Source organism: Ascaphus truei, unplaced genomic scaffold (genome assembly GCF_040206685.1).
Source record: "Ascaphus truei isolate aAscTru1 unplaced genomic scaffold, aAscTru1.hap1 HAP1_SCAFFOLD_486, whole genome shotgun sequence".
Taxonomy (NCBI): Eukaryota; Metazoa; Chordata; class Amphibia; order Anura; family Ascaphidae; genus Ascaphus; species Ascaphus truei.
The window spans coordinates 75,905-94,880 of record NW_027456817.1 but is presented as its reverse complement, the minus strand read 5'-3'; positions in this window follow the sequence as shown (position 1 = coordinate 94,880).

The following is an 18,976-nucleotide window of genomic DNA, read 5'->3' as shown; positions in this document are numbered from 1 at the left end:
GCGCTCTTTCTCTCTCTCTGTCTCTGCGCTCTTTCTTTCTCTTTCTCTTTCTCTCTCTCTGCGCTCTTTCTCTCTCTCTGCGCTCTTTCTTTCTCTTTCTCTCTCTCTGCGCTCTTTCTCTCTCTCTCTCTCTGCGCTCTTTCTCTCTCTCTCTCTGCGCTCTTTCTTTCTCTCTGCACTCTCTCTCTCTGCGCTCTTTCTTTCTCTCTCTGTGCTCTTTCTTTCTCTCTCTCTGCGCTCTTTCTCTCTCTCTCTCTCTCTGTGCTCTTTCTTTCTCTTTCTCTCTATGCGCTCTTTCTTTCTCTTTCTCTCTCTGCGCTCTTTCTCTCTCTGCGCTCTTTCTCTCTCTGCGCTCTTTCTCTCTCTGCGCTCTTTCTTTCTCTTTCTCTCTCTGCGCTCTTTCACTCTCTCTGCGCTCTTTCTCTCTCTCTCTGCGCTCTTTCTCTCTCTCTCTCTGCGCTCTTTCTCTCTCTGCGCTCTTTCTCTCTCTGCGCTCTCTCTCTCTCTGCGCTCTTTCTTTCTCTCTGCGCTCTTTCTCTCTCTGCGCACTTTCTTTCTCTCTGCGCTCTTTCTCTCTCGGCGCTCTTTCTCTCTCTCTGTCTCTGCGCTCTTTCTTTCTCTTTCTCTCTCTGCGCTCTCTCTCTCTCTGCGCTCTCTTTCTCTCTGCGCTCTCTTTCTCTCTGCGCTCTTTCTTTCTTTCTCTCTGCGCTCTCTTTCTCTCTGCGCTCTTTCTTTCTTTCTTTCTTTCTCTCTGCGCTCTTTTTTTCTCTCTTTGCGCTCTTTTTTGTCTCTTTGCGCTCTTTCTTTCTCTCTCTGCGCTCTTTCTTTCTCTCTCTGCGCTCTTTCTTTCTCTGCGCTCTTTATTTCTATCTCTGCGCTCTTTATTTCTCTCTCTGCGCTCTTTATTTCTCTCTCTGCGCTCTTTATTTCTCTCTGCGCTCTTTATTTCTCTCTCTGCGCTCTTTCTCTCTCTCTCTGCGCTCTCTCTCTGCGCTCTTTCTTTCTCTCTCTCTGCGCTCTTTCTTTCTCTCTCTCTGCGCTCTTTCTCTCTCTCTGCGCTCTTTCTCTCTCTCTGCGCTCTTTCTCTCTCTCTGCGCTCTTTCTTTCTCTTTCTCTCTCTCTGCGCTCTTTCTCTCTCTCTCTGCGCTCTTTCTTTCTTTCTCTCTCTGCGCTCTTTCTTTCTCTCTCTGTGCTCTTTCTTTCTCTCTCTCTGCGCTCTTTCTTTCTCTGCGCACTTTCTTTCTCTCTCTCTGCGCTCTCTCTCTGTCTGCGCTCTCTTTCTCTCTGCGCTCTTTCTCTTTCTCTCTGCGCTCTTTCTCTCTCTCTCTGCGCTCTTTCTTCCTCTCTCTCTGCGCTCTCTCTCTCTCTCTGCGCTCTTTCTTTCTCTCTCTCTCTGCGCTCTTTCTTTCTTTCTCTCTGCGCTCTTTCTTTCTCTGCGCTCTCTCTCTCTCTGCGCTCTTTCTTTCTCTCTCTGCGCTCATTCTTTCTCTCTCTGCGCTCATTCTTTCTTTCTCTCTGCGCACTTTCTTTCTCTCTCTCTGCACTCTCTCTCTGCGCTCTTACTTTCTCTCTGCGCTCTTTCTTTCTCTCTCTCTCTGCGCTCTTTCTTTCTCTCTCTCTGCGCTCTCTCTCTCTCTGCGCTCTCTCTCTCTGCGCTCTTTCTCTCTCTCTGCGTTCTTTCTCTCTCTTTGCGCTCTTTCTCTCTCTCTGCGCTCTTTCTCTCTCTCTGTGCTCTCTTTCTTTCTCTCTCTGCGCTCTTTCTTTCTTTTTCTCTCTGCGCTCTTTCTTTCTCTCTCTGCGCTCTTTCTTTCTCTCTCTCTGCGCTCTTTCTTTCTCTCTGCGCTCTTTCTTACTCTCTGCGCACTTTCTTTCTCTCTCTCTCTGTCTGTGCTCTCTTTCTCTCTGCGCTCTCTCTCTCTCTGCGCTCTCTCTCTCTCTGCGCTCTCTCTCTCTCTGCACTCTCTCTCTGCGCGCTCTCTCTGCGCTCTCTCTGCGCTCTCTCTGCGCTCTCTCTCTCTCTGCGCTCTTTCTCTCTCTCTGCGCTCTTTCTTTCTCTCTCTCTCTGCGCTCTTTCTTCCTCTCTCTGCGCTCTTTCTTTCTCTGCGCTTTTTCTTTCTCTCTCTCTCTCTGCGCTCTTTCTTTCTCTCTCTCTGCGCTCTTTATTTCTCTCTCTGCGCTCTTTATTTCTCTCTCTGCGCTCTTTATTTCTCTCTCTGCGCTCTTTATTTCTCTCTCTCTCTCTGCGCTCTCTCTCTGCGCTCTTTCTTTCTCTCTCTCTGCGCTCTTTCTTTCTCTCTCTCTGTGCTCTTTCTCTCTCTCTGTGCTCTTTCTCTCTCTCTGTGCTCTTTCTCTCTCTCTGTGCTTTTTCTCTCTCTCTGTGCTCTCTCTCTCTCTGCGCTCTTTCTCTCTCTCTGCGCTCTTTCTTCCTCTCTCTCTCTGCGCTCTTTCTTTCTCTCTGCGCTCTTTCTTTCTGCGCTCTTTCTTTCTCTCTCTCTCTGCGCTCTTTCTTTCTCTCTCTGCGCTTTTTCTTTCTCTCTCTCTGCGCTCTTTTTTTCTCTCTCTGTGCTCTTTTTTTCCTCTCTCTCGCTGCGCTCTTTCTCTCTCTCTCTGCGCTCTTTCTTTCTCTCTCTGCGCTCTTTCTTTCTCTCTCTCTGCGCTCTTTCTTTCTCTCTCTCTGCGCTCTTTCTTTCTCTCTCTCTGCGCTCTTTCTTTCTCTCTGCGCTCTTTCTTTCTCTCTGCGCACTTTCTTTCTCTCTGCTCTCTTTCTCTCTCTCTGCGCTCTTTCTTTCTCTCTGCGCTCTTTCTCTCTCTCTGCGCTCTCTCTCTCTCTGCGCTCTCTCTCTCTCTGCGCTCTCTCTCTCTCTGCGCTCTCTCTCTGCGCGCTCTCTCTGCGCTCTCTCTGCGCTCTCTCTGCGCTCTCTCTCTCTCTGCGCTCTTTCTCTCTCTCTGCGCTCTTTCTTTCTCTCTGCGCTCTTTCTTTCTGCGCTCTTTCTTTCTCTCTCTCTCTGCGCTCTTTCTTTCTCTCTCTGCGCTTTTTCTTTCTCTCTCTCTGCGCTCTTTTTTTCTCTCTCTGCGCTCTTTTTTTCCTCTCTCTCTCTGCGCTCTTTCTTCCTCTCTCTGCGCTCTTTCTTTCTCTGCGCTTTTTCTTTCTCTCTCTCTCTCTGCGCTCTTTCTTTCTCTCTCTCTGCGCTCTTTCTCTCTCTCTGCGCTCTTTCTTTCTCTTTCTCTCTCTCTGCGCTCTTTCTCTCTCTCTCTCTCTGCGCTCTTTCTCTCTCTCTCTCTGCGCTCTTTCTTTCTCTCTGCACTCTCTCTCTCTGCGCTCTTTCTTTCTCTCTCTGTGCTCTCTCTCTGCGCTCTTTCTTTCTCTCTCTGCGCTCTTTCTTTCTATCTCTGCGCTCTTTCTTTCTCTCTCTGCGCTCTTTCTCTCTCTCTCTCTCTCTGCACTCTTTCTCTCTCTCTCTCTGCGCTCTCTCTCTCTGCGCTCTTTCTTTCTCTTTCACTCTCTGCGCTCTCTCTCTCTCTGCGCTCTCTCTCTCTCTCTGCGCTCTTTCTTTCTCTTTCTCTGCGCTCTTTCTCTCTCTCTCTCTGCGCTCTTTCTTTCTCTTTCTCTCTCTGCGCTCTTTCTCTCTGCGCTCTTTCTCTCTATGCGCACTTTCTTTCTCTCTCTGCGTTCTTTCTCTCTCTCTGCACTCTTTCTTTCTCTCTGCGCTCTCTCTCTCTGCGCTCTTTCTTTCTCTCTCTGCGCTCTTTCTTTCTCTCTCTCTCTGCGCTCTTTCTCTCTCTCTCTCTGCGCTCTCTCTCTCTCTGCGCTCTTTCTTTCTCTTTCTCTCTCTGCGCTCTTTCTTTCTCTTTCTCTCTCTGCGCTCTTTCTTTCTCTTTCTCTCTCTGCGCTCTCTCTCTCTCTGTGCTCTTTCTTTCTCTCTGCGCTCTTTCTTTCTCTCTGCGCTCTTTTTTTCTCTCTTTGCGCTCTTTTTTTCTCTCTCTGCGCTCTTTCTTTCTCTCTCTCTGCGCTCTTTCTTTCTCTGCGCTCTTTCTTTCTCTCTCTGCGCTCTTTATTTCTCTCTCTGCGCTCTCTCTCTCTCTCTGCGCTCTCTCTCTCTCTCTGCGCTCTTTCTTTCTCTCTCTGCGCTCTTTCTCTCTCTGCGCTCTTTCTTTCTCTCTCTGCGCTCTCTTTCATTGTCTGCTCTCTTTCTTCCTCTCTCTCTGCGCTCTTTTTTTCTCTACGCTCTTTCTCTCTCTGCGCTCTCTCTCTTTCTTCTGCGCTCTCTCTCTCTGCGCTCTCTCTCTGTCTGCGCTCTCTCTCTCTCTGCGCTCTCTCTTTCTCTCTGCGCTCTTTCTCTCTCTCTCTCTGCGCTCTTTCTCTCTCTCTGCGCTCTTTCTCTCTCTGCGCTCTTTCTCTCTCTGCGCTCTTTCTCTCTCTGCGCTCTTTCTTTCTCTTTCTCTCTCTGCGCTCTTTCTCTCTCTCTGCGCTCTTTCTCTCTCTCTCTGCGCTCTTTCTCTCTCTCTCTCTGCGCTCTTTCTCTCTCTGCGCTCTTTCTCTCTCTGCGCTCTCTCTCTCTCTGCGCTCTTTCTTTCTCTTTCTCTCTCTGCGCTCTTTCTCTCTCTGCGCTCTTTCTCTCTCTGCGCTCTTTCTCTCTCTGCGCTCTTTCTTTCTCTTTCTCTCTCTGCGCTCTTTCTCTCTCTCTGCGCTCTTTCTCTCTCTCTCTGCGCTCTTTCTCTCTCTCTCTCTGCGCTCTTTCTTTCTCTTTCTCTCTTTGCGCTCTTTCTTTCTCTTTCTCTCTTTGCGCTCTCTCTCTCGCTGCGCTCTTTCTTTCTCTCTGCGCTCTTTCTCTCTCTGCGCACTTTCTTTCTCTCTGCGCTCTTTCTCTCTCGGCGCTCTTTCTCTCTCTCTGTCTCTGCGCTCTTTCTTTCTCTTTCTCTTTCTCTCTCTGCGCTCTCTCTCTCTCTGCGCTCTCTTTCTCTCTGCGCTCTCTTTCTCTCTGCACTCTTTCTTTCTCTTTCTCTCTCTGCGCTCTTTCTCTCTCTGCGCTCTTTCTCTCTCTGCGCTCTTTCTCTCTCTGCGCTCTTTCTTTCTCTTTCTCTCTCTGCGCTCTTTCTCTCTCTCTGCGCTCTTTCTCTCTCTCTCTGCGCTCTTTCTCTCTCTCTCTCTGCGCTCTTTCTTTCTCTTTCTCTCTTTGCGCTCTTTCTTTCTCTTTCTCTCTTTGCGCTCTCTCTCTCGCTGCGCTCTTTCTTTCTCTCTGCGCTCTCTTTCTCTCTGCGCTCTCTTTCTCTCTGCGCTCTTTCTTTCTTTCTCTCTGCGCTCTCTCTCTCTCTGCGCACTTTCTTTCTCTCTCTGCGTTCTTTCTCTCTCTCTGCACTCTTTCTTTCTCTCTGCGCTCTCTCTCTCTGCGCTCTTTCTTTCTCTCTCTGCGCTCTTTCTTTCTCTCTCTCTCTGCGCTCTTTCTCTCTCTCTCTCTGCGCTCTCTCTCTCTCTGCGCTCTTTCTTTCTCTTTCTCTCTCTGCGCTCTTTCTTTCTCTTTCTCTCTCTGCGCTCTTTCTTTCTCTTTCTCTCTCTGCGCTCTCTCTCTCTCTGTGCTCTTTCTTTCTCTCTGCGCTCTTTCTTTCTCTCTGCGCTCTTTTTTTCTCTCTTTGCGCTCTTTTTTTCTCTCTTTGCGCTCTTTCTTTCTCTCTTTGCGCTCTTTCTTTCTCTCTCTGCGCTCTTTTTTTCTCTCTTTGCGCTCTTTCTTTCTCTCTCTGCGCTCTTTCTTTCTCTCTCTGCGCTCTTTCTTTCTCTGCGCTCTTTCTTTCTCTCTCTGCGCTCTTTATTTCTCTCTCTGCGCTCTTTATTTCTCTCTCTGCGCTCTCTCTCTCTCTCTGCGCTCTCTCTCTCTCTCTCTCTGCGCTCTTTCTTTCTCTCTCTGCGCTCTTTCTCTCTCTGCGCTCTTTCTTTCTCTCTCTGCGCTCTCTTTCATTGTCTGCTCTCTTTCTTCCTCTCTCTCTGCGCTCTTTTTTTCTCTACGCTCTTTCTCTCTCTGCGCTCTCTCTCTTTCTTCTGCGCTCTCTCTCTCTGCGCTCTCTCTCTGTCTGCGCTCTCTCTCTCTCTGCGCTCTCTTTCTCTCTGCGCTCTCTTTCTCTCTGCGCTCTTTCTTTCTCTTTCTCTCTCTGCGCTCTTTCTCTCTCTGCGCTCTTTCTCTCTCTGCGCTCTTTCTTTCTCTTTCTCTCTCTGCGCTCTTTCTCTCTCTCTGCGCTCTTTCTCTCTCTCTCTGCGCTCTTTCTCTCTCTCTCTCTGCGCTCTTTCTTTCTCTTTCTCTCTTTGCGCTCTTTCTTTCTCTTTCTCTCTTTGCGCTCTCTCTCTCGCTGCGCTCTTTCTTTCTCTCTGCGCTCTCTTTCTCTCTGCGCTCTCTTTCTCTCTGCGCTCTTTCTTTCTTTCTCTCTGCGCTCTCTCTCTCTCTGCGCACTTTCTTTCTCTCTCTGCGTTCTTTCTCTCTCTCTGCACTCTTTCTTTCTCTCTGCGCTCTCTCTCTCTGCGCTCTTTCTTTCTCTCTCTGCGCTCTTTCTTTCTCTCTCTCTCTGCGCTCTTTCTCTCTCTCTCTCTGCGCTCTCTCTCTCTCTGCGCTCTTTCTTTCTCTTTCTCTCTCTGCGCTCTTTCTTTCTCTTTCTCTCTCTGCGCTCTTTCTTTCTCTTTCTCTCTCTGCGCTCTCTCTCTCTCTGTGCTCTTTCTTTCTCTCTGCGCTCTTTCTTTCTCTCTGCGCTCTTTTTTTCTCTCTTTGCGCTCTTTTTTTCTCTCTTTGCGCTCTTTCTTTCTCTCTTTGCGCTCTTTCTTTCTCTCTCTGCGCTCTTTTTTTCTCTCTTTGCGCTCTTTCTTTCTCTCTCTGCGCTCTTTCTTTCTCTCTCTCTGCGCTCTTTCTTTCTCTGCGCTCTTTCTTTCTCTCTCTGCGCTCTTTATTTCTCTCTCTGCGCTCTTTATTTCTCTCTCTGCGCTCTCTCTCTCTCTCTGCGCTCTCTCTCTCTCTCTCTCTCTGCGCTCTTTCTTTCTCTCTCTGCGCTCTTTCTCTCTCTGCGCTCTTTCTTTCTCTCTCTGCGCTCTCTTTCATTGTCTGCTCTCTTTCTTCCTCTCTCTCTGCGCTCTTTTTTTCTCTACGCTCTTTCTCTCTCTGCGCTCTCTCTCTTTCTTCTGCGCTCTCTCTCTCTGCGCTCTCTCTCTGTCTGCGCTCTCTCTCTCTCTGCGCTCTCTCTTTCTCTCTGCGCTCTTTCTCTCTCTCTCTCTGCGCTCTTTCTCTCTCTCTGCGCTCTTTCTCTCTCTGCGCTCTTTCTCTCTCTGCGCTCTTTCTCTCTCTGCGCTCTTTCTTTCTCTTTCTCTCTCTGCGCTCTTTCTCTCTCTCTGCGCTCTTTCTTTCTCTCTCTGCGTTCTTTCTCTCTCTCTGCACTCTTTCTTTCTCTCTGCGCTCTCTCTCTCTGCGCTCTTTCTTTCTCTCTCTGCGCTCTTTCTTTCTCTCTCTCTCTGCGCTCTTTCTCTCTCTCTCTCTGCGCTCTCTCTCTCTCTGCGCTCTTTCTTTCTCTTTCTCTCTCTGCGCTCTTTCTTTCTCTTTCTCTCTCTGCGCTCTTTCTTTCTCTTTCTCTCTCTGCGCTCTCTCTCTCTCTGTGCTCTTTCTTTCTCTCTGCGCTCTTTCTTTCTCTCTGCGCTCTTTTTTTCTCTCTTTGCGCTCTTTTTTTCTCTCTTTGCGCTCTTTCTTTCTCTCTTTGCGCTCTTTCTTTCTCTCTCTGCGCTCTTTTTTTCTCTCTTTGCGCTCTTTCTTTCTCTCTCTGCGCTCTTTCTTTCTCTCTCTCTGCGCTCTTTCTTTCTCTGCGCTCTTTCTTTCTCTCTCTGCGCTCTTTATTTCTCTCTCTGCGCTCTTTATTTCTCTCTCTGCGCTCTCTCTCTCTCCGCTCTCTCTCTCTCTCTCTCTGCGCTCTTTCTTTCTCTCTCTGCGCTCTTTCTCTCTCTGCGCTCTTTCTTTCTCTCTCTGCGCTCTCTTTCATTGTCTGCTCTCTTTCTTCCTCTCTCTCTGCGCTCTTTTTTTCTCTACGCTCTTTCTCTCTCTGCGCTCTCTCTCTTTCTTCTGCGCTCTCTCTCTCTGCGCTCTCTCTCTGTCTGCGCTCTCTCTCTCTCTGCGCTCTCTTTCTCTCTGCGCTCTCTTTCTCTCTGCGCTCTTTCTTTCTCTTTCTCTCTCTGCGCTCTTTCTCTCTCTGCGCTCTTTCTCTCTCTGCGCTCTTTCTCTCTCTGCGCTCTTTCTTTCTCTTTCTCTCTCTGCGCTCTTTCTCTCTCTCTGCGCTCTTTCTCTCTCTCTCTGCGCTCTTTCTCTCTCTCTCTCTGCGCTCTTTCTTTCTCTTTCTCTCTTTGCGCTCTTTCTTTCTCTTTCTCTCTTTGCGCTCTCTCTCTCGCTGCGCTCTTTCTTTCTCTCTGCGCTCTCTTTCTCTCTGCGCTCTCTTTCTCTCTGCGCTCTTTCTTTCTTTCTCTCTGCGCTCTCTCTCTCTCTGCGCACTTTCTTTCTCTCTCTGCGTTCTTTCTCTCTCTCTGCACTCTTTCTTTCTCTCTGCGCTCTTTCTCTCTCTCTCTCTGCGCTCTCTCTCTCTCTGCGCTCTTTCTTTCTCTTTCTCTCTCTGCGCTCTTTCTTTCTCTTTCTCTCTCTGCGCTCTTTCTTTCTCTTTCTCTCTCTGCGCTCTCTCTCTCTCTGTGCTCTTTCTTTCTCTCTGCGCTCTTTCTTTCTCTCTGCGCTCTTTTTTTCTCTCTTTGCGCTCTTTTTTTCTCTCTTTGCGCTCTTTCTTTCTCTCTTTGCGCTCTTTCTTTCTCTCTCTGCGCTCTTTTTTTCTCTCTTTGCGCTCTTTCTTTCTCTCTCTGCGCTCTTTCTTTCTCTCTCTCTGCGCTCTTTCTTTCTCTGCGCTCTTTCTTTCTCTCTCTGCGCTCTTTATTTCTCTCTCTGCGCTCTTTATTTCTCTCTCTGCGCTCTCTCTCTCTCTCTGCGCTCTCTCTCTCTCTCTCTCTCTGCGCTCTTTCTTTCTCTCTCTGCGCTCTCTTTCATTGTCTGCTCTCTTTCTTCCTCTCTCTCTGCGCTCTTTTTTTCTCTACGCTCTTTCTCTCTCTGCGCTCTCTCTCTTTCTTCTGCGCTCTCTCTCTCTGCGCTCTCTCTCTGTCTGCGCTCTCTCTCTCTCTGCGCTCTCTCTTTCTCTCTGCGCTCTTTCTCTCTCTCTCTCTGCGCTCTTTCTCTCTCTCTGCGCTCTTTCTCTCTCTGCGCTCTTTCTCTCTCTGCGCTCTTTCTCTCTCTGCGCTCTTTCTTTCTCTTTCTCTCTCTGCGCTCTTTCTCTCTCTCTGCGCTCTTTCTCTCTCTCTCTGCGCTCTTTCTCTCTCTCTCTCTGCGCTCTTTCTCTCTCTGCGCTCTTTCTCTCTCTGCGCTCTCTCTCTCTCTGCGCTCTTTCTTTCTCTTTCTCTCTCTGCGCTCTTTCTCTCTCTGCGCTCTTTCTGTCTCTGCGCTCTTTCTCTCTCTGCGCTCTTTCTTTCTCTTTCTCTCTCTGCGCTCTTTCTCTCTCTCTGCGCTCTTTCTCTCTCTCTCTGCGCTCTTTCTCTCTCTCTCTCTGCGCTCTTTCTTTCTCTTTCTCTCTTTGCGCTCTTTCTTTCTCTTTCTCTCTTTGCGCTCTCTCTCTCTCTGCGCTCTTTCTTTCTCTCTGCGCTCTTTCTCTCTCTGCGCACTTTCTTTCTCTCTGCGCTCTTTCTCTCTCGGCGCTCTTTCTCTCTCTCTGTCTCTGCGCTCTTTCTTTCTCTTTCTCTTTCTCTCTCTGCGCTCTCTCTCTCTCTGCGCTCTCTTTCTCTCTGCGCTCTCTTTCTCTCTGCGCTCTTTCTTTCTTTCTCTCTGCGCTCTCTCTCTCTCTGCGCACTTTCTTTCTCTCTCTGCGTTCTTTCTCTCTCTCTGCACTCTTTCTTTCTCTCTGCGCTCTCTCTCTCTGCGCTCTTTCTTTCTCTCTCTGCGCTCTTTCTTTCTCTCTCTCTCTGCGCTCTTTCTCTCTCTCTCTCTGCGCTCTCTCTCTCTCTGCGCTCTTTCTTTCTCTTTCTCTCTCTGCGCTCTTTCTTTCTCTTTCTCTCTCTGCGCTCTTTCTTTCTCTTTCTCTCTCTGCGCTCTCTCTCTCTCTGTGCTCTTTCTTTCTCTCTGCGCTCTTTCTTTCTCTCTGCGCTCTTTTTTTCTCTCTTTGCGCTCTTTTTTTCTCTCTTTGCGCTCTTTCTTTCTCTCTTTGCGCTCTTTCTTTCTCTCTCTGCGCTCTTTTTTTCTCTCTTTGCGCTCTTTCTTTCTCTCTCTGCGCTCTTTCTTTCTCTCTCTCTGCGCTCTTTCTTTCTCTGCGCTCTTTCTTTCTCTCTCTGCGCTCTTTCTTTCTCTCTCTGCGCTCTTTATTGCTCTCTCTGCGCTCTCTCTCTCTCTCTGCGCTCTCTCTCTCTCTCTCTCTGCGCTCTTTCTTTCTCTCTCTGCGCTCTTTCTCTCTCTGCGCTCTTTCTTTCTCTCTCTGCGCTCTCTTTCATTGTCTGCTCTCTTTCTTCCTCTCTCTCTGCGCTCTTTTTTTCTCTACGCTCTTTCTCTCTCTGCGCTCTCTCTCTTTCTTCTGCGCTCTCTCTCTCTGCGCTCTCTCTCTGTCTGCGCTCTCTCTCTCTCTGCGCTCTCTCTTTCTCTCTGCGCTCTTTCTCTCTCTCTCTCTGCGCTCTTTCTCTCTCTGCGCTCTTTCTCTCTCTGCGCTCTTTCTCTCTCTGCGCTCTTTCTTTCTCTTTCTCTCTCTGCACTCTTTCTCTCTCTCTGCGCTCTTTCTCTCTCTCTCTGCGCTCTTTCTCTCTCTCTCTCTGCGCTCTTTCTCTCTCTGCGCTCTTTCTCTCTCTGCGCTCTCTCTCTCTCTGCGCTCTTTCTTTCTCTTTCTCTCTCTGCGCTCTTTCTCTCTCTGCGCTCTTTTTTTCTCTACGCTCTTTCTCTCTCTGCGCTCTCTCTCTGTCTGCGCTCTCTCTCTCTCTGCGCTCTCTCTTTCTCTCTGCGCTCTTTCTCTCTCTCTCTCTGCGCTCTTTCTTTCTCTTTCTCTCTCTGCGCTCTTTCTCTCTCTCTGCGCTCTTTCTCTCTCTCTCTGCGCTCTTTCTCTCTCTCTCTCTGCGCTCTTTCTTTCTCTTTCTCTCTTTGCGCTCTTTCTTTCTCTTTCTCTCTTTGCGCTCTCTCTCTCTCTGCGCTCTTTCTTTCTCTCTGCGCTCTTTCTCTCTCTGCGCACTTTCTTTCTCTCTGCGCTCTTTCTCTCTCGGCGCTCTTTCTCTCTCTCTGTCTCTGCGCTCTTTCTTTCTCTTTCTCTTTCTCTCTCTGCGCTCTCTCTCTCTCTGCGCTCTCTTTCTCTCTGCGCTCTCTTTCTCTCTGCGCTCTTTCTTTCTTTCTCTCTGCGCTCTCTTTCTCTCTGCGCTCTTTCTTTCTTTCTTTCTTTCTCTCTGCGCTCTTTTTTTCTCTCTTTGCGCTCTTTTTTGTCTCTTTGCGCTCTTTCTTTCTCTCTCTGCGCTCTTTCTTTCTCTCTCTGCGCTCTTTCTTTCTCTGCGCTCTTTATTTCTATCTCTGCGCTCTTTATTTCTCTCTCTGCGCTCTTTATTTCTCTCTCTGCGCTCTTTCTCTCTCTCTCTGCGCTCTCTCTCTGCGCTCTTTCTTTCTCTCTCTCTGCGCTCTTTCTCTCTCTCTGCGCTCTTTCTTTCTCTTTCTCTCTCTCTGCGCTCTTTCTCTCTCTCTCTGCGCTCTTTCTTTCTTTCTCTCTCTGCGCTCTTTCTTTCTCTCTCTGTGCTCTTTCTTTCTCTCTCTCTGCGCTCTTTCTTTCTCTGCGCACTTTCTTTCTCTCTCTCTGCGCTCTCTCTCTGTCTGCGCTCTCTTTCTCTCTGCGCTCTTTCTCTTTCTCTCTGCGCTCTTTCTCTCTCTCTCTGCGCTCTTTCTTCCTCTCTCTCTGCGCTCTCTCTCTCTCTCTGCGCTCTTTCTTTCTCTCTCTCTCTGCGCTCTTTCTTTCTTTCTCTCTGCGCTCTTTCTTTCTCTGCGCTCTCTCTCTCTCTGCGCTCTTTCTTTCTCTCTCTGCGCTCATTCTTTCTCTCTCTGCGCTCATTCTTTCTTTCTCTCTGCGCACTTTCTTTCTCTCTCTCTGCACTCTCTCTCTGCGCTCTTACTTTCTCTCTGCGCTCTTTCTTTCTCTCTCTCTCTGCGCTCTTTCTTTCTCTCTCTCTGCGCTCTCTCTCTCTCTGCGCTCTCTCTCTCTGCGCTCTTTCTCTCTCTCTGCGTTCTTTCTCTCTCTTTGCGCTCTTTCTCTCTCTCTGCGCTCTTTCTCTCTCTCTGTGCTCTCTTTCTTTCTCTCTCTGCGCTCTTTCTTTCTTTTTCTCTCTGCGCTCTTTCTTTCTCTCTCTGCGCTCTTTCTTTCTCTCTCTCTGCGCTCTTTCTTTCTCTCTGCGCTCTTTCTTACTCTCTGCGCACTTTCTTTCTCTCTCTCTCTGTCTGTGCTCTCTTTCTCTCTGCGCTCTTTCTCTCTCTCTCTCTGCTCTTTCTCTCTCTCTCTGCGCTCTTTCTTCCTCTCTCTCTGCGCGCTCTCTCTCTCTCTCTCTCTCTCTGCGCTCTCTTTCTTTCTCTCTCTGCGCTCTTTCTTTCTCTCTCTCTCTGCGCTCTTTCTTTCTCTCTCTCTCTGCGCTCTTTCTTTCTCTCTCTGCGCTCTTTCTTTCTCTCTCTCTGCGCTCTTTCTCTCTCTCTCTCTCTCTCTCTCTCTGCGCTCTTTCTTTCTCTTTCTCTCTCTGCGCTCTTTCTTTCTCTTTCTCTCTCTGCGCTCTCTCTCTCTGTGCTCTTTCTTTCTCTCTGCGCTCTTTCTTTCTCTCTTTGCGCTCTTTTTTTCTCTCTTTGCGCTCTTTCTTTCTCTCTCTGCGCTCTTTCTTTCTGTCTCTCTGCGCTCTTTCTTTCTCTGCGCTCTTTCTTTCTCTCTCTGCGCTCGTTATTTCTCTCTCTGCGCTCTCTCTCTCTGCGCTCTTTCTTTCTCTCTCTCTGCGCTCTTTCTTTCTCTCTCTGCGCTCTTTTTCTCTCTCTGCGCTCTTTCTCTCTCTCTGCGCTCTTTCTCTCTCTCTGCGCTCTTTCTCTCTCTCTCTGTGCTCTTTCTCTCTCTGCACTCTTTCTCTCTCTGCGCTCTTTCTCTCTCTCTGCGCTCTTTCTTTCTCTCTGCGCTCTCTTTCATTGTCTGCGCTCTTTCTTCCTCTCTCTGCGCTCTTTCTTTCTCTCTCTCTCTGCGCTCTTTCTTTCTCTCTCTCTCTGCGCTCTTTCTCTCTCTCTCTGCGCTCTCTCTCTCTCTCTGCGCTCTCTCTCTCTCTCTGCGCTCTCTCTCTCTCTCTCTGCGCTCTTTCTTTCTCTTTCTCTCTCTGCGCTCTTTCTTTCTCTTTCTCTCTCTGCGCTCTTTCTTTCTCTTTCTCTCTCTCTCTGTGCTCTTTCTTTCTCTCTGCGCTCTTTCTTTCTCTCTTTGCGCTCTTTCTTTCTGTCTTTGCGCTCTTTTTTCCTCTCTTTGCGCTCTTTATTTCTCTCTCTGCGCTCTTTCTTTCTCTCTCTCTGCGCTCTCTCTCTCTGCGCTCTTTCTTTCTCTCTCTCTGCGCTCTTTCTTTCTCTCTCTGCGCTCTTTTTCTCTCTCTGCGCTCTTTCTCTCTCTCTGCGCTCTTTCTCTCTCTCTGCGCTCTTTCTCTCTCTCTGTGCTCTTTCTCTCTCTGCGCTCTTTCTCTCTCTGCGCTCTTTCTCTCTCTCTGCGCTCTTTCTTTCTCTCTGCGCTCTCTTTCATTGTCTGCACTCTTTCTTCCTCTCTCTGCGCTCTTTTTTTCTCTACGCTCTTTCTCTCTCTCTGCGCTCTCTCTCTTCTGCGCTCTCTCTCTCTGCGCTCTCTCTCTCTGCGCTCTCTCTTTCTCTCTGCACTCTTTCTCTCTCTGCGCTCTTTCTCTCTCTCTCTCTGCGCTCTTTCTCTTTCTCTCTCTGCGCTCTTTCTTTCTCTTTCTCTCTCTGCGCTCTTTCTCTCTGCGCACTTTCTTTCTCTCTCTCTGCGCTCTTTCTCTCTCTCTGCGCTCTTTCTTTCTCTCTGCGCTCTCTCTCTGCGCTCTTTCTTTCTCTCTCTGCGCTCTTTCTTTCTCTCTCTCTGCGCTCTTTCTCTCTCTCTTTCTGCGCTCTTTCTTTCTCTTTCTCTCTCTGCGCTCTCTCTCTCTGCGCTCTTTCTTTCTCGCTGCACTCTTTCTTTCTCTCTGCGCTCTTTTTTTCTCTCTTTGCACTCTTTTTTTCTCTCTTTGCGCTCTTTCTTTCTCTCTCTGCGCTCTTTCTTTCTCTCTCTCTGCGCTCTTTCTTTCTCTGCGCTCTTTCTTTCTCTCTCTGCGCTCTTTCTTTCTCTCTCTGCGCTCTCTCTCTCTCTCTGCGCTCTCTCTCTCTCTCTCTGCGCTCTCTCTCTCTCTCTGCGCTCTCTCTCTGCGCTCTTTCTTTCTCTCTCTCTGCGCTCTTTCTTTCTCTCTCTGCGCTCTTTCTTTCTCTCTCTGCGCTCTTTCTTTCTCTCTCTGCGCTCTTTCTTTCTCTCTCTGCGCTCTTTCTTTCTCTCTCTGCGCTCTCTCTCTCTCTCTCTGCGCTCTTTCTCTCTCTCTCTGCGCTCTTTCTCTCTCTGCGCTCTTTCTGTCTCTGCGCTCTTTCTCTCTCTGCGCTCTTTCTCTCTCTCTGCGCTCTTTCTCTCTCTCTGCGCTCTTTCTTTCTCTGTCTGCGCTCTTTCTTTCTCTGTCTGCGCTCTTTCTTTCTCTGTCTGCGCTCTTTCTTCCTCTCTCTCTCTCTGCGCTCTTTTATTCTCTACGCTCTTTCTCTCTCTCTGCGCTCTTTCTTTCTCTCTCTCTGCGCTCTCTCTCTCTTTCTCTCTGCGCTCTCTCTCTGCGCTCTTTCTTTCTCTCTCTCTCTGCGCTCTTTCTTTCTCTCTGCGCTCTTTTTTTCTCTCTCTCTGCGCTCTTTTTTTCTCTCTCTCTGCGCTCTTTTTTTCTCTCTCTCTGCGCTCTCTCTCTCTCTCTCTGCGCTCTTTCTTTCTCTCTGCGCTCTTTCTTTCTCTCTGCGCTCTTTCTCTCTCTGCGCTCTTTCTCTCTCTGCGCTCTTTCTCTCTCTGCGCTCTTTCTCTCTCTGCGCTCTTTCTCTCTCTGCGCACTTTCTCTCTCTGCGTTCTTTCTCTCTCTGCGTTCTTTCTCTCTCTGCGTTCTTTCTCTCTCTGCGTTCTTTCTCTCTCTCTGCGCTCTTTCTCTCTCTTTGCACTCTTTCTTTCTCTCTCTGCGCTCTTTCTTTCTCTCTCTCTCTGCGCTCTTTCTTTCTCTCTCTCTCTGCGCTCTCTCTTTCTCTCTCTCTCTGCGCTCTCTCTCTCTCGCTGCGCTCTCTCTCTCTCTCGCTGCGCTCTTTCTCTCTCTCTCTGCGCTCTTTCTTTCTCTCTCTCTGCGCTCTTTCTTTCTCTCTCTCTGCGCTCTTTCTTTCTCTCTGCGCTCTTTCTTTCTCTCTGCGCACTTTCTTTCTCTCTGCTCTCTTTCTCTCTCTCTGCGCTCTTTCTTTCTCTCTGCGCTCTTTCTCTCTTCTGCGCTCTCTCTCTCTGCGCTCTCTCTCTCTGCGCTCTCTCTCTCTCTGCGCTCTCTCTCTCTCTGCGCTCTCTCTCTCTCTGTGCTCTCTCTCTCTCTGCGCTCTCTCTCTCTGCACTCTCTCTCTGCGCTCTCTCTCTCTCTCTGCGCTCTTTCTTTCTCTCTCTCTGCGCTCTCTCTCTCTCTGCGCTCTTTCTTTCTCTCTCTCTCTGCGCTCTTTCTTCCTCTCTCTGCGCTCTTTCTTTCTCTGCGCTTTTTCTTTCTCTCTCTCTGCGCTCTTTCTTTCTCTCTGCACTCTTACTTTCTCTCTCTCTGCGCTCTTTCTTTCTCTCTCTCTGCACTCTTTCTCTCTCTCTGCGCTCTTTCTCTCTCTCTGCGCTCTTTCTTTCTCTTTCTCTCTCTCTGCGCTCTTTCTCTCTCTCTCTCTGCGCTCTTTCTTTCTCGCTGCACTCTTTCTTTCTCTCTGCGCTCTTTTTTTCTCTCTTTGCACTCTTTTTTTCTCTCTTTGCGCTCTTTCTTTCTCTCTCTGCGCTCTTTCTTTCTCTCTCTGCGCTCTCTCTCTCTCTCTGCGCTCTCTCTCTCTCTCTCTGCGCTCTCTCTCTCTCTCTGCGCTCTCTCTCTGCGCTCTTTCTTTCTCTCTCTCTGCGCTCTTTCTTTCTCTCTCTGCGCTCTTTCTTTCTCTCTCTGCGCTCTTTCTTTCTCTCTCTGCGCTCTTTCTTTCTCTCTCTGCGCTCTTTCTTTCTCTCTCTGCGCTCTCTCTCTCTCTCTCTGCGCTCTTTCTCTCTCTCTCTGCGCTCTTTCTCTCTCTGCGCTCTTTCTCTCTCTGCGCTCTTTCTCTCTCTGCGCTCTTTCTCTCTCTCTGCGCTCTTTCTTTCTCTCTCTGCGCTCTTTATTTCTCTCTCTGCGCTCTCTCTCTCTCTCTGCGCTCTCTCTCTCTCTCTCTCTGCGCTCTTTCTTTCTCTCTCTGCGCTCTTTCTCTCTCTGCGCTCTTTCTTTCTCTCTCTGCGCTCTCTTTCATTGTCTGCTCTCTTTCTTCCTCTCTCTCTGCGCTCTTTTTTTCTCTACGCTCTTTCTCTCTCTGCGCTCTCTCTCTTTCTTCTGCGCTCTCTCTCTCTGCGCTCTCTCTCTGTCTGCGCTCTCTCTCTCTCTGCGCTCTCTCTCTCTCTGCGCTCTCTCTTTCTCTCTGCGCTCTTTCTCTCTCTCTCTCTGCGCTCTTTCTCTCTCTCTGCGCTCTTTCTCTCTCTGCGCTCTTTCTCTCTCTGCGCTCTTTCTCTCTCTGCGCTCTTTCTTTCTCTTTCTCTCTCTGCGCTCTTTCTCTCTCTCTGCGCTCTTTCTCTCTCTCTCTGCGCTCTTTCTCTCTCTCTCTCTGCGCTCTTTCTCTCTCTGCGCTCTTTCTCTCTCTGCGCTCTCTCTCTCTCTGCGCTCTTTCTTTCTCTTTCTCTCTCTGCGCTCTTTCTCTCTCTGCGCTCTTTCTCTCTCTGCGCTCTTTCTCTCTCTGCGCTCTTTCTTTCTCTTTCTCTCTCTGCGCTCTTTCTCTCTCTCTGCGCTCTTTCTCTCTCTCTCTGCGCTCTTTCTCTCTCTCTCTCTGCGCTCTTTCTTTCTCTTTCTCTCTTTGCGCTCTTTCTTTCTCTTTCTCTCTTTGCGCTCTCTCTCTCTCTGCGCTCTTTCTTTCTCTCTGCGCTCTTTCTCTCTCTGCGCACTTTCTTTCTCTCTGCGCTCTTTCTCTCTCGGCGCTCTTTCTCTCTCTCTGTCTCTGCGCTCTTTCTTTCTCTTTCTCTTTCTCTCTCTGCGCTCTCTCTCTCTCTGCGCTCTCTTTCTCTCTGCGCTCTCTTTCTCTCTGCGCTCTTTCTTTCTTTCTCTCTGCGCTCTCTCTCTCTCTGCGCACTTTCTTTCTCTCTCTGCGTTCTTTCTCTCTCTCTGCACTCTTTCTTTCTCTCTGCGCTCTCTCTCTCTGCGCTCTTTCTTTCTCTCTCTGCGCTCTTTCTTTCTCTCTCTCTCTGCGCTCTTTCTCTCTCTCTCTCTGCGCTCTCTCTCTCTCTGCGCTCTTTCTTTCTCTTTCTCTCTCTGCGCTCTTTCTTTCTCTTTCTCTCTCTGCGCTCTTTCTTTCTCTTTCTCTCTCTGCGCTCTCTCTCTCTCTGTGCTCTTTCTTTCTCTCTGCGCTCTTTCTTTCTCTCTGCGCTCTTTTTTTCTCTCTTTGCGCTCTTTTTTTCTCTCTTTGCGCTCTTTCTTTCTCTCTTTGCGCTCTTTCTTTCTCTCTCTGCGCTCTTTTTTTCTCTCTTTGCGCTCTTTCTTTCTCTCTCTGCGCTCTTTCTTTCTCTCTCTCTGCGCTCTTTCTTTCTCTGCGCTCTTTCTTTCTCTCTCTGCGCTCTTTATTTCTCTCTCTGCGCTCTCTCTCTCTCTCTGCGCTCTCTCTCTCTCTCTCTCTGCGCTCTTTCTTTCTCTCTCTGCGCTCTTTCTCTCTCTGCGCTCTTTCTTTCTCTCTCTGCGCTCTCTTTCATTGTCTGCTCTCTTTCTTCCTCTCTCTCTGCGCTCTTTTTTTCTCTACGCTCTTTCTCTCTCTGCGCTCTCTCTCTTTCTTCTGCGCTCTCTCTCTCTGCGCTCTCTCTCTGTCTGCGCTCTCTCTCTCTCTGCGCTCTCTCTTTCTCTCTGCGCTCTTTCTCTCTCTCTCTCTGCGCTCTTTCTCTCTCTCTCTCTGCGCTCTTTCTCTCTCTGCGCTCTTTCTCTCTCTGCGCTCTTTCTCTCTCTGCGCTCTTTCTTTCTCTTTCTCTCTCTGCACTCTTTCTCTCTCTCTGCGCTCTTTCTCTCTCTCTCTGCGCTCTTTCTCTCTCTCTCTCTGCGCTCTTTCTCTCACTGCGCTCTTTCTCTCTCTGCGCTCTCTCTCTCTCTGCGCTCTTTCTTTCTCTTTCTCTCTCTGCGCTCTTTCTCTCTCTGCGCTCTTTTTTTCTCTACGCTCTTTCTCTCTCTGCGCTCTCTCTCTTTCTTCTGCGCTCTCTCTCTCTGCGCTCTCTCTCTGTCTGCGCTCTCTCTCTCTCTGCGCTCTCTCTTTCTCTCTGCGCTCTTTCTCTCTCTCTCTCTGCGCTCTTTCTCTCTCTCTCTCAGCGCTCTTTCTCTCTCTGCGCTCTTTCTCTCTCTGCGCTCTTTCTCTCTCTGCGCTCTTTCTTTCTCTTTCTCTCTCTGCGCTCTTTCTCTCTCTCTGCGCTCTTTCTCTCTCTCTCTGCGCTCTTTCTCTCTCTCTCTCTGCGCTCTTTCTCTCTCTGCGCTCTTTCTCTCTCTGCGCTCTCTCTCTCTCTGCGCTCTTTCTTTCTCTTTCTCTCTCTGCGCTCTTTCTCTCTCTGCGCTCTTTCTCTCTCTGCGCTCTTTCTCTCTCTGCGCTCTTTCTTTCTCTTTCTC